We start from the raw sequence: 14,122 nt of genomic DNA, 5'->3' as shown, positions 1-14,122 counted from the left end.
GAATAAAACCTAGTCAATAGAAAGTCAGTTGAAGGAGCACATGCTTAGAATCAGATAATCCCTTGGGGGTCTGCTGGACAATGCCCATTACTCCACTGGAAGACATTCCATTTCCAAGTCCTGACATTATATAAAGCACAGTGTACTTGCCACATAGTAAATACTGATTAAATGGTGGCTGAGGTTCTTGTTATTCTCAGATAACATGATTATTTACTTAGAAAACCCAAGTGAACCAACTAAATGCATTATGACAGATATGACAATTATAAGCAATAATCATTAATAAATACCATTACCAGGACATAGGAGTTCATGTTTTACATTCCTCCCTCTGCTCAAACATCACAATGATAAATGATTTTTTATAAAGAAAAATCATAACCACATTGAAAGCAAGATAATAGAAAACAGCCAGCAATATGCTGGAGCTGAAGCCTCAGGCAGCACAGGCAGCCAAGAGTTGGACTCATGTGGGGTGTCTGAGCCCTTCCTAAAGCTGGAAGGAAGAACGGATATTCTTTGCCCACTCAGTGCCTGGATCGCCCATATCTCGAAGTCACAAGAGACAGGAGCCGAAAGAAACCCTACTCTGGGTTGGAGATGGTAGGGGGAGGTTGGAGGAGGCAACCACAAAAGGGACAGAGAGGGAGGGGAGAGGTGAGGAGGGAGGGGAGAGATGAAGAGGGAGGGAAGCTTCCAAATAAGTGAACCTGCAAACTAAAATTTCAAAGCGAATGAGGAAAACGAATGCTAAGAAAGACAGCAACCACAAAGGAGAGGCTAAGCCTCCTTATAATTATGCCTAAGATTCTCCCCCTGAGTACCTCGTTGTTGCTCAGAAGTCTCTCTCTCTCTCTCTAGCTAAGCCAACATGGCGGGTGAACTCACTGCCCTCCCCTCTACGTGGGACCTGACTCCCAGGTGTGTAAATCTCCCTGGCAACATGGGACATGACTCCTGGGGATGAGCCTGGACCTGGCATTTTGGAATTGAGAAAACCTTCTTGGACCAAAAGAGGGAAGAGAAATGAAACAAAACAGTTTCGGTGGCAAAGAGATTTCAAACAGTCAGAGGTAATTCTGGAGGTTGTTATTATGTGTTATATAGCTATCCCTTTTTCGTTTTTAGTGTATTGGAATAGCTAGAAGGAAACACCTGAAACAGTTGAACTGTAATCCAGTAGACCTGATTCTTGAAGATGATTGTATAACTAAATAGCCTTTACGGTATGACTGTGTGATTGTGAAAACCTTGTGACTGACACTCCCTTTATCCATTGTATGGACAGAGGAGTAAGAAAACAAAGACCCAAAAAAATAAATAAAAGGGGGATAAGAGGTATGGGATGTTTTGGGTGTGCTTTTTTTATTTTTATTTTTATTCTTATTTTTATTTATTTATTTTTTTGCAGTAATGAAAATATTCAAAAATTGATTGTGGTGATGAATGCACAACTATATGATGACACCATGAACCACTGATTTTACACTTTGGATGATTATCTAGTATGTGAATATATCTCAATAAAATTGCATAAAAAAGAAAGAGCAACAAAATTTAACAACCAGGACAGGAGTTTACTTCTGATAAAAATATGAATAATATCAAATCATCTCAAAATTATTTTAAAATAATAATTTCAAGATCCTCAGAGAAACAAGGGAGGGAATGGCATCCATAAAAAGACCAAAAAACATATCATATCGAGCACTCAGTTTTTAGGGAGATAGCAGTGTGCAATTCATTTACTGTTTGAACTCAGAAAATATTTACTGAATGCCCACTACGTGGTGGGCACAATTCTAGTTGCTAAAATATAGTGGAGACAGACAAGTTCCTTGCTAATTTGAGCTAATATTTCAGTCTGTGTTCTGAAAGAGATTTAAGAAATAAACGTTAGTGCACATTGTTTAAAGGAAAAAATTCAAGGTGCAAATCTGTTTGTGTAGTTAGTTTATAGTTTAGTTAAGCTACATAAAATATATACATGAGTATTCCAAAAGGATACCAAAAGATTATTAACAGTTACTTCTTGGAAAGATGAGGAAGGAGCATTTATTTCTTAATGCATGCTGTTTATCAATTATTAAACAAACAAACAAAAAAAACTAGGAGGAAAAAATCACATTGCTCTTGATCATCATAAATAAACAATGAGACAATGATTTACGTACAAGGGAATACATTTCAGCTTTATCCTTATTAGAGACAATTAGAAATTAACTAAATGTCAACCTCGGGAAATTGGTTAAGTAAATAACAGTTAAATTTATTGGAGAGAATTTGATGCAGCCATTGAGAAGAATATTTAATGACACAGAAAATGTTTTAAGGAAAGGAAAATATTCCAAGGGGAGGTAAATATTTTGAGGTAAATGCTTTGAAGATTGGTCCGTCCTTTGGCTGTTGGCTCTCAGCTCCATTTCTGCCCTTCCATGTTTTCCTCTATGTCTCAGGGACCTTAGAAGTTCTTTCCCAGACTCCCTTTCTGGCTGCCTCTCAGAATTTGCCTTGGGAGGCGCTAGCAGAGACTTGAAATGAGGAGGATTTCTCTTCTTCTGGAGGTAGCTCTGACAAACGTGGCAGCGGCAGCAGCTGGCAAGCCTGAGACTCTGGACTCAGTGCTCCTGGGCTGAGTGACAGTATTGGGAAACCCAGGTTCCTGGACCCCATCTGGTTATAAGACAGCTACAGTGGGGATTCAGGGAGCCTTGAGGGCACAATGATTGTGGGCTCTGTGTAGCAGCACCTTCCTATCTGCTTCTCTGCCCTAGGGTGGTAGTGGCTTCCCGCAGTTTCTCATCTCTTGGTAAACTCACCTTCCCTTTTTTCTCCCTCAATCCTTGCAACATGTTTGTAACCAATTTTCTGTATTACAGTTCCTCTTTTGTTCAGATTTCGTGACTGGACATTGACTGATAGAGTCGGCCACGCTGGCAGAACAGGGAAGACATTCAGCCGTCTTAAATGTGTTGAAAAATCAAAAGGGCAATGATACAGAACTGTGAATGTGAGCAGAAATTGATCTGTTATGCTAAAAAACATACATAAACCTTTGTAACCATACATTACAAATGTATATGCACATCTACAGAAATGAAGCCAGGAAGCTATACAGTGACTAGAGCGCTCACAGTGGTTTCCTCTGGTTAATAGGATTGCAGGTGATTTTGATGTATTCAAAAGGTTTACAACTGCTGGAGGAACCAATCTACCTAGGCTCAAATCCCAGCTCTGCCACCTCCTAGATCTGTGGACTTGGGCAGTTTCCTTAACCTCTCTGTGCCTCAGTTTCTCCCAATACAAAGTGACTGAAATAATAGTGCATCTATCTCAAAAGGTTATGGTAAAGAAAAAAAAAATGAGTTAGTGAATTTAAGGAATGTAGAAGAGTGCCTAGCATATAGTACTATATAAGTGATTTTAAAATTTTATTTTTATTTGCTTTCCAATTTTAATAAAGGATATATATTATTATTGACTAGAAAAAAATGTCATATATGAAGAGAAAAACATGATGTTCCATATAAATTATCTTAAAGTTATTATTAAATTTGCTAATTTTCACAGTATCACAGGGCTGGATCACCTTAGAAGACAAACCAGACCCTCCCTAAACAGTTCTATTCCTCTAATTCCTTCAGAAAAATATCCAAAATCCTGTCACAAAAATATTCATCTGGTTTAACCTAAAGTTTTTTAAATGTACTCCCTGCCTCACATAATTGTCAGACTAGAGCACTAAGTTAACATCTTGTATATAACAAATCTCTTCTGTATTTAAACATTAGGTTGTACCTTTTCCTACTTACAGCTAGTTGGAAGAGATTGTTCTTTAGTCACAAAGTCTCAAGGTAAAAACGATATGAATGAATGAGATGATGAATTGATGTGTAATGTTAGGGAGAAGGCTTGTTTCAAATGGAGGATCCCCTTGAAATAGTTCCTTGGCCTCTCTGTCCTCTCCCTCACTCCTTTCCATGGTGAGGGTGGAGTAGCTTCACTGATTGAGTGTGTGGCTCAGCCCCTGCAGGGTGCACTTTGAGATCTGCCTATTCTTAGGGGGCAGCAGTTTCTGAGGGACAATGGAACCCTGTGGGTAAGTCTGCTTCATTCAGGCAGGACACATTAGCAAGGTTTATCAGCAGTAAAGACCCGTGTTTGAATCTTCGTATGTTTCACTACTGCATCTGTCTCTCAATTTGTTCTAAATTCATCTGGGGAGGAAAGGGGTATTAATTATTGATCCCTTAAACCACAACATGTTAAATCTGCTTAAAATACTCCAGACATATCATTTTGCTTAACTTACACTTAAACCAGTGGTTTTTAACCTGAGGCCCATGAATGCATGCAAAAACATGGATGGGAAATAAAATATATCTTTATTGTCACTAACTTCTAACTGAAGTTTAGCCATTCCTCCAATGATGAATGTAGGCAGAAAAATCACAGTAGTATTAGGAGTGTGTGTGACTTTGTCACCAATAGAAACCACAGATATTTTCATATCTATTATCGTTTCAAATATTTCTAAGTGTCATTTACACTCCTCACTATTTTGAAGTAAATGTACTTACTGAATTATCACTAGAATACACATGACTGTGGGTCTTTCTGCTTTAGATACTTGGGTGAGATAAGATAAGTTATCTTATCATTGCTTAAACTCCGGTGAATGAAATCGCTTCTTCTCAATTGGTGACCCAGACATCAGCATTGGTGCTGAAGTTGCTTCTTCTAAATTGGTGACACAGACATCAGTGTTGGTGCATTTTTTCATTGTTAGTTTTGCACTAGACTGCTCTCAAATGAGAATTCTTAACTCTCCATAAGGGTGGGCATACAACTTTGTTTAATTTGGATAAGCACACAGACTGAGTGCACACCTGGCAAGTTCAAATACATCTGACAGTTCAGATAACTGCTCAAGTGTAAAGTAAGTTGTAATTGCTAACAGATACTGATCATGCACAATGTAGTAAGATCTTGAGCAGAATTTTCATTTATTTTTGTCTGCTCCCCCTTTTTGCATGCTAAAAGTATGCATACTCGGTGTGTTGCACAAGTAATGGTCTTATATAATTTTTCCATTAAAATGCCAGATGTTTAAAATATAACTGCAAGAAAACCATCTACAGTCTCAGAAATGAGAACCGTTATTTCTAAGAAGGCACAGAAAACCACATGACTCTAATGCTGGAGGTAGTGCTCATCCAAGAAGAATTTGAGATACAAAATTCTATCAATTTCTTTGAAAAGAGAAATCTGCAATAACAACTGGAAACTGTTCAGAGCTCTTTCGAGTGTTATTTCTATTCCAATGGCATCCAAGTGAAAGCATCATGGAGTGCACTAAAGCTCTGTTCTTTTCTAGAGCTAGACTGCCCCCCCAGGTGACTTCCTCCAGTACCATCAACATCATCTACATATTTTTACTCCAGCCCTGACTACTTCCTTCAGCTTGACAAGATTTCATGGTCAATTAAGTTTGGTTTTGAGAGTCTTTAATGAACTAGTCTGCACTGTGAATCTCTGAGGAATTGGTGATGGCTCCTGATTTTATTTCTCCAGCTCTGACCTCTCTTATAAACAATTTATTTGAATATCCAGCTCAGCTCCCTACTTATAATCTTCACATGGAAATATCACAGACATCTCAAAACCAACATGCATTCTTACACTCTTCTCCCAAATATATTGCCCCACCACCACCACTCACAATTCTTCCCCAGCTTATAAATGCATGTTCATCTTATTCAGTTGCTTAAGCCAGAATGGTGGGATTGAGCCTTTCTTGGCACAGTTTTATACCTCACTGCCTTCCCAGATGCATATATCCAATCCATTATAAAGTGTCATTACTTCTACTTCCAAAATATAGCACCAGTCTATCTATATGATTCCATCTCCACTGCCATCACACTAACCCAAACTACAATCATCTCTTGATTCTGACCTTCATTCATTCATTCACTTAAGACTCACTCACTCACATAATTCCTACTAGGCAACAATTACAATTGTCTCCAAATTGCTCTCCTGTGCCTGCTCTGGCCCTATTATCCATCCTCCACCTAGCAGCCCCAAATCATGATGCTGAATTGTTTAAAATTCCCCAGTGGTTTTCCACTGGGCACTTTGAATCAACTCCACACTTCTTACCATGCTTACAAGGCCTTGGCCCTGACTACTAAGAAATCAGACTTTCATCACATTCTCCTTCTTATTCACCGTACTCTAGCTACTCTGGCCTCCCTTCTGTTCCTTAGACAAGCTAAGAATTCCCATCTCCTGGCCTTTGCACTCTCTCCTCCCTCTGTCTGGAATGACCTTCACAGGTCTGGCTCCTTCTAATTATTCAGGTTTCAATTCAAATGTCACCTCCTCAGAGAAGCCTTTTTTGATCACCCTCTCTAAAGTCCAGCCACCCTTATCCCCAGTCTGTCATTTAATTATTTTCTTTCTTTCATGCTATGGACTGAATTATGAAAAGTTCAAGACCTAACCCACCCCCACGGATTGTGAACCCATTTGTGAATAGGTTCTTTGAAGATGTTATTAGTTAAGGTGAGGAGAAACTGAATCAGGGTGGGCCTGAATCCAAGGAGACTGGGGTCCTTAGAAGCAGAGGAAATTGAACATGGTAGCAGTAGAAATAGACAAATTGCTATGTAACAGAGGCAGAGATTGAGTTATGGATTGTGGGCAAGCCACCACCAGAATGCTAGTGACTTCAGAGAGAGCATGATGCTGCGGACACCTTGATTTTGGACTTCTAGAATCTAAAGATGTGACACAAAAATTTCCTGTTGTTTAAGCCAACCAGTCTGTAGTGTTTGTTATAGTAGCCCTGGCAAACTAAGATACTTCATAATGGTTAGCCATGTCTGAAACTTTTTATTTATTTATTTATTTATTTATTTATTTATTTACTTGTTCATGATTTGATTTGCCTTCCATACTAAAGTAGTGGTTCCATTAAAGCTGGCACTTTTTCTGGTCTGTATATTAAACGACATCTACTGCAACTGCTCAGTGATCCAAAAGTAGCCCGGAAACACTAAGAAGGCCAAAGAATTTTTTTTTTATAATTCAGTTTTATTGAGATATATTCACATACCATTCAGTCATCCATGGTGTACAATCAACTGTTCACACTACCATCATATAGTTGTGCATTCCTTACCCCAATCTATTTTTTGAACATTTTCCCTGTACCAGAAAAAGTGAAAATAAGAAGAAAAAAATAAAAGTAAAAATGAACACCCAAATCATCCCCCCATACCTATTTTTCATTTAGTTTTTGTCCCCATTTTTCTATTCATCCATCTATACGCTGGGTAAAGGGAGTGTGATCCACAAGGCTTTCACAATCATACTGTCACCCCTTGTAAGCTATATTGTTATACAATCATCTTCAGGAGTCTGGACTACTGGGTTGGAATTTGATAGTTTCAAGTATCTACTTCTAGCTATTCCGATGCATTAAAATCCAAAAAGAGTTATCTATGTAATGCATAAGAATGCCCACTAGAGTGAACTCTCAACTCCATCTGGAATCTCTCAGCCACTGAAACTTTGTTTTGTTTCATTTTGCATCCCCCTTTTGGTCAAGAAGATGTTTTCAATCCCACAATGTTGGGTCCAGATTCATTGCTGGGAGTCATATTCCTGTTGCCAGGGAGATTTACACCCCTGCAAGTCAGATCCCATGAAGGGGGTAGGGCAGTGAGTTCATTTGCTGAGTTGGCTTAACTAGAGAGAGAGAGAGAGAGAACCACATCTGAGTAACAAAGAGGTACGCAGGGGCAAAATCTTAGGCACAATTATAAGCAGGTTTAGCCTCTCCTTTGCAGTAACAAGCTTCATAAGAGCAAGTCCCACGATAGAGGGCTCAGCACATCAAACCACCAGGCCTCAGTGTTTGTGAGAACATCAGCAACAATCCATGTGAGGAAATCCAACACTTCCACATTTTCCCCAGCTCCTCAGGGGGGCCCTACATACATATTTTTATTCTCCACCCAAATTACATTGGGATGTGTCTCTATTTCACACTAACCTATGCAAACCTACCAAGTCTCACTTCCTACTAAAAGTTCCATGTAATTATCGTATTTGAACACACTGTATGAATTAAATTGTTTAGGAAATATAGATCTTGCACCAATTAAACATCTCTTCCCTTGGTCTCACACGGAATTTGAAGTTTTAAAATGCAGTCAGTATTGTCTTTTACCGTTTGGCCCGATTTGCCCTAGTCCTAACCACATCTGCTTCATTCATATCTCTAGTTGAAGTCTGGGCTATTTCAGCTTTTTTTAACAGTTGCTATATGTGCTAATACTGATATTCATATCTGCCAAGTCCTAGCGCTGAGTTTCAGGTGTCACACAGATACCCAAAGTTCCAGGGATCGATCAGGTTATACACAAAGGGACCAGCATCTCGGAATCTGGAGATAGCTATTACAATTCAGGAATAGATTTGACTGCTGTAAGAGCTTACAATCTATGGACTGTTACAGTAAGGGTTTCCCTGATAAGTGGTGCTCTAAGGTTCACTTCTGAGTTGACACACTGTAGTTAGTCTATATTGGTGAGGCATTATAGTGTTTGCCTTTGTTTCTGGAGTAGTCCACTCAAAATGCTGTCTGCAGATTCCATTCACCTCGTTGCCTGTCTCACAGCTTCATTCCTTGTAGTTGCTCAATATTCCATTGTATGTATACACCACAGTTCACCATTCTGTTCCTCAGTTGATGTACCCTTAGACCACTCCACCCATTGCAAACCATGCATACTCTCTCCATAAACACCAGTGTACAAATGTCCATTCATGTCCCTGCTCTCAGATCCTCCATGTACATGCCCCCTAATGAGGTAGCAGGACCTTAAGGCACCCACATACTTAGCTTCGTGTGGAACCATCCCACTGTCCTCCAGAAAGGCTATACCATTCTGCCTCCTAACCAACAGTAAATATGTACATCCCTCTCAATGTTTTTACCAGGACTTTTATCCCTGTTTATATTTTCCATACAATTTTTTTTTAACCTTCATTTTATTGACATATATTCACATACCATGCAGTCATACAAAACAAATTGTACTTTCGATTGTTTACAGTACCATTACATAGTTGTACATTCATCACCTAAATCAATCCCTGACACCTTCATTAGCACACACACAAAAATAACAAGAATAATAATTAGAGTAAAAAAGAGCAGTTGAAGTAAAAAAGAACACTGGGTACCTTTGTCTGTTTGTTTCCTTCCCCTATTTTTCTACTCATCCATCCATAAACTAGACAGAGTGGAGTGTGGTCCTTATGGCTTTCCCAATCCCATTGTCACCCCTCATAAGCTACATTTTTATACAACTGTCTTTGAGATTCATGGGTTCTGGGTTGTAGTTTGATAGTTTCAGGTATCCACCACCAGCTACCCCAATTCTTTAGAACCTAAAAAGGGTTGTCTAAAGTGTGCGTAAGAGTGCCCACCAGAGTGACCTCTCGGCTCCTTTTGGAATCTCTCTGCCACTGAAGCTTATTTCATTTCCTTTCACATCCCCCTTTTGGTCAAGAAGATGTTCTCCGTCCCACGATGCCAGGTCTACATTCCTCCCCGGGAGTCATATTCCACGTTGCCAGGGAGATTCACTCCCCTGGGTGTCTGATCCCACGTAGGGGGGAGGGCAGTGATTTCACCTTTCAAGTTGGCTTAGCCAGAGAGAGAGGGCCACATCTGAGCAACAAAGAGGCATTCAGGAGGAGGCTCTTAGGAACAACCATAGGGAGGCCTAGCCTCTCCTTTGCAGCAACCGTCTTCCCAAGGGTAAAACCTATGGTAGAGGGCTCAACCCACCAAACCACCAGTCCCCTATGTCTGTGGTCATGTTAGCAACCATGGAGGTGGGGTAGGCGAATACCCCTGCATTCTCCACAGGCTCCTCAAGGGGGCACTACATCTTTTTTTCCTTGTTTTCCTTTTTTTTTTTTTTTAACTTTACCTTCTTTTTTAAATCAACTGTATGAAAAAAAAGTTAAAAAGAAAACAAACATACAATAAAAGAACATTTCAAAGAGACCATAACAAGGGAGTAAGAAAAAGACAACTAACCTAAGATAACTGCTTAACTTCCAACCTGTTCCTACTTTACCCCAAGAAAGTTATATAATATAGCAACATTTCTGTGAACTTGTTCCTACTATATCCATCAGAAATTAACAGACCATAGTCATTCCTGGGCATCCCCAGAACGTTAAATAGCTTATCTGTTCTTCTTGGATTATTGTTCCCCCTTCCTTAATTGCTCTCTACTGCTAGTTCCCCTACATTCTACATTATAAACCATTTGTTTTACATTTTTCAAAGTTCACATTAGTGGTAGCATATAATATTTCTCTTTTTGTGCCTGGCTTATTTCGCTCAGCATTATGTCTTCAAGGTTCATCCATGTTGTCATATGTTTCACGAGATCGTTCCTTCTTACTGCCGCGTAGTATTCCATCGTGTGTATATACCACATTTTATTTATCCACTCATCTGTTGAAGGACATTTGGATTGTTTCCATCTCTTGGCAATTGTGAATAATGCTGCTATGAACATTGGCGTGCAGATATCTGTTCGTGTCACTGCTTTCCGATCTTCCGGGTATATACCGAGAAGTGCAATCGCTGGATCGAACGGTAGCTCTATATCTAGTTTTCTAAGGAACTGCCAGACTGACTTCCGGAGTGGCTGAACCATTATACAGTCCCACCAACAATGAATAAGAGTTCCAATTTCTCCACATCCCCTCCAGCATTTGTAGTTTCCTGTTTGTTTAATGGCAGCCATTCTAACCGGTGTTAGATGGTATCTCATTGTGGTCTTAATTTGCATCTCTCTAATAGCTAGTGAAGCTGAACATTTTTTCATGTGTTTCTTGGCCATTTGTATTTCCTCTTCAGAGAACTGTCTTTTCATATCTTTTGCCCATTTTATAATTGGGCTGTCTGTACTATTGTCATTGAGTTGTAGGATTTCTTTATATATGCAAGATATCAGTCTTTTGTCAGATACATGGTTTCCAAAAATTTTTTCCCATTGACTTGGCTGCCTCTTTACCTTTTTGAGAAATTCCTTTGAGGTGCAGAAACTTCTAAGCTTGAGGAGTTCCCATTTATCTATTTTCTCTTTTGTTGCTTGTGCTTTGGGTGTAAAGTCTAGGAAGTGGCCACCTAATACAAGGTCTTGAAGATGTTTTCCTACATTATCTTCTAGGAGTTTTATGATACTTTCTTTTATATTGAGATCTTTGGTCCATTTTGAGTTAATTTTTGTGTAGGGGGTGAGGTAGGGGTCCTCTTTCATTCTTTTGGATATGGATATCCAACTCTCCCAGCCCCATTTGTTGAAAAGACCATTATGACTCAGTTCAGTGACTTTGGGGGCCTTATCAAAGATCAGTCGGCCATAGATCTGAGGGTCTATCTCCGAATTCTCAATTCGATTCCATTGATCTATATGTCTATCTTTGTGCCAGTACCATGCTGTTTTGGCAACTGTGGCTTTATAATAAGCTTCAAAGTCAGGGAGTGTAAGTCCTCCCACTTCGTTTTTCTTTTTTAGAGTGTCTTTAGCAATTCGAGGCATCTTCCCTTTCCAAATAAATTTGATAACTAGCTTTTCCAAGTCTGCAAAGTAGGTTGTTGGAATTTTGATTGGGATTGCATTGAATCTGTAGATGAGTTTGGGTAGAATTGACATCTTAATGACATTTAGCCTTCCTATCCATGAACATGGAATATTTTTCCATCTTTTCAGGTCCCCTTCTATTTCTTTTAGTAGAGTTATGTAGTTTTCTTTGTATAGGTCTTTTACATCTTTGGTTAAGTTGATTCCTAGGTACTTGATTTTTTTAGTTGCTATTGAAAATGGTATCTTTTTCTTGAGTGTCTCTTCAGTTTGTTCATTTCTAGCATATAGAAACATTACTGACTTATGTGCATTAACCTTGTATCCCGCTACTTTGCTAAATTTGTTTATTAGCTCTAGTAGCTGTATCGTCGATTTCTCAGGGTTTTCTAGATATAAGATCATATCATCTGCAAACAATGACAGTTTTACTTCTTCTTTTCCAATTTGGATGCCTTTTATTTCTTTGTCTTGCCGGATTGCCCTGGCTACCACTTCCAGCACAATGTTGAATAACAGTGGTGACAGCGGGCATCCTTGTCTTGTTCCTGATCTTAGAGGGAAGGTTTTCAGTCTCTCACCATTGAGTACTATGCTGGCTGTGGGTTTTTCATATATGCTCTTCATCATGTTGAGGAAGTTTCCTTCAATTCCTACCTTTTGAAGTGTTTTTATCAAAAATGGATGTTGGATTTTGTCAAATGCTTTTCCAGCATCTATTGAGATGATCAATTGATTTTTCCCTTTTGACTTGTTAATGTGTTGTAATACATTGATTGATTTTCTTATGTTGAACCATCCTTGCATGCCTGGAATGAACCCCACTTGGTCATGGTGTATGATTTTTTTAATGTGTCTTTGGATTTGATTTGCAAGTATTTTGTTGAGGATTTTTGCATCTATATTCATTAGGGAGATTGGCCGGTAGTTTTCCTTTTTTGTAGCATCTTTGCCTGATTTTGGTATTAGATTGATGTTAGCTTCATAAAATGAGTTAGGTAGTGTTCCATTTTCTTCAATGTTTTGAAAGAGTTTAAGTAAGATTGGTGTCAGTTCTTTCTGGAAAGTTTGGTAGAATTCCCCTGTGAAGCCATCTGGCCCTGGGCATTTATTTGTGGGAAGATTTTTGATGACTGATTGGATCTCTTTGCTTGTGATGGGTTGGTTGAGGTCTTCTATTTCTTCTCTGGCCAGTCTAGGTTGTTCATATGTTTCCAGGAAATTGTCCATTTCTTCTACATTATCCAGTTTGTTGCCATACAGTTGTTCATAATATCCTCTTATAATTTTTTTAATTTCTTCAGGATCTGCAGTTATGTCACCTTTTTCATTCATTATTTTGTTTATATGGGTCTTCTCTCTTTTTGATTTTGTCAGTCTAGCTAGGGGCTTGTCAATCTTGTTGATCTTCTCAAAGAACCAACTTTTGGTGATTTTTATCCTCTCTATTGTTTTTTTGTTCTCTATGTCATTTATTTCTGCTTTAATCCTTGTTATTTCTTTTCTTCTACTTGGTTTAGGATTGGTTTGCTGTTCATTTTCTAGCTTCTTCAGTTGATCTATTCATTCTTTGATTTTGGCTCTTTCTTCCCTTTTAATATATGCGTTTATTGCTATAAATTTCCCCCTTAGCACTGCTTTTGCTGCATCCCATAGGTTTTGGTATGTTGTGTTCTCATTTTCATTGGTCTCTATATATTTAGCAATTTCTCTTGCTATTTCTTCTTTAACCCACTGATTGTTTAGGAGTGTGTTGTTTAACCTCCAGGTATTTGTGAATTTTCTGTCTCTGATGGTTATTGACTTCTAATTGTATTCCATTGTAGTCAGAGAATGTGCTTTGAATAATTTCAATCTTTTTAAATTTATTGAGGCTTGTTTTATGTCCCAGCATATGATCTATTCTGGAGAAAATTCCGTGAGCACTAGAAAAGTATGTGTATCCTGGTGATTTGGGATGTAATGTCCTGTATATGTCTGTTAAATCTAATTCATTTATCAGATTGTTTAGGTTTTCAATTTCCTTATTGGTCTTCTGTCTGGTTGATCTATCTATAGGAGAGAGTGATGTGTTGAAGTCTCCCACGATTATTGTGGAAACATCAATTGCTTCCTTTAGTTTTGCCAGTGTTTCTCTCATGTATTTTGTGGCACCTTGGTTGGGTGCATAGACATTTACGATTGTTATTTCTTCTTGCTGAATTGCCCCTTTTATTAATATGTAGTGGCCTTGTTTGTCTCTCAAAACATCCCTGCATTTGAGTTCTATTTTATCTGAGATTAATATTGCTACACCTGCTTTCTTTTGGCTGTAGCTTGCATGAAATATTTTTTTCCATCCTTTCACTTTCAGTTTCTTTGTGTCCCTGTGTCTAAGATGAGTCTCTTGTATGCAACATATTGATGGTTCATTTTTTTTGATCCATTCTGCG

The sequence above is a fragment of the Choloepus didactylus genome, chromosome 2, assembly GCF_015220235.1.
Source record: "Choloepus didactylus isolate mChoDid1 chromosome 2, mChoDid1.pri, whole genome shotgun sequence".
Classification (NCBI taxonomy): Eukaryota; Metazoa; Chordata; class Mammalia; order Pilosa; family Megalonychidae; genus Choloepus; species Choloepus didactylus.
Note: the sequence above shows the minus strand (reverse complement) of the source record.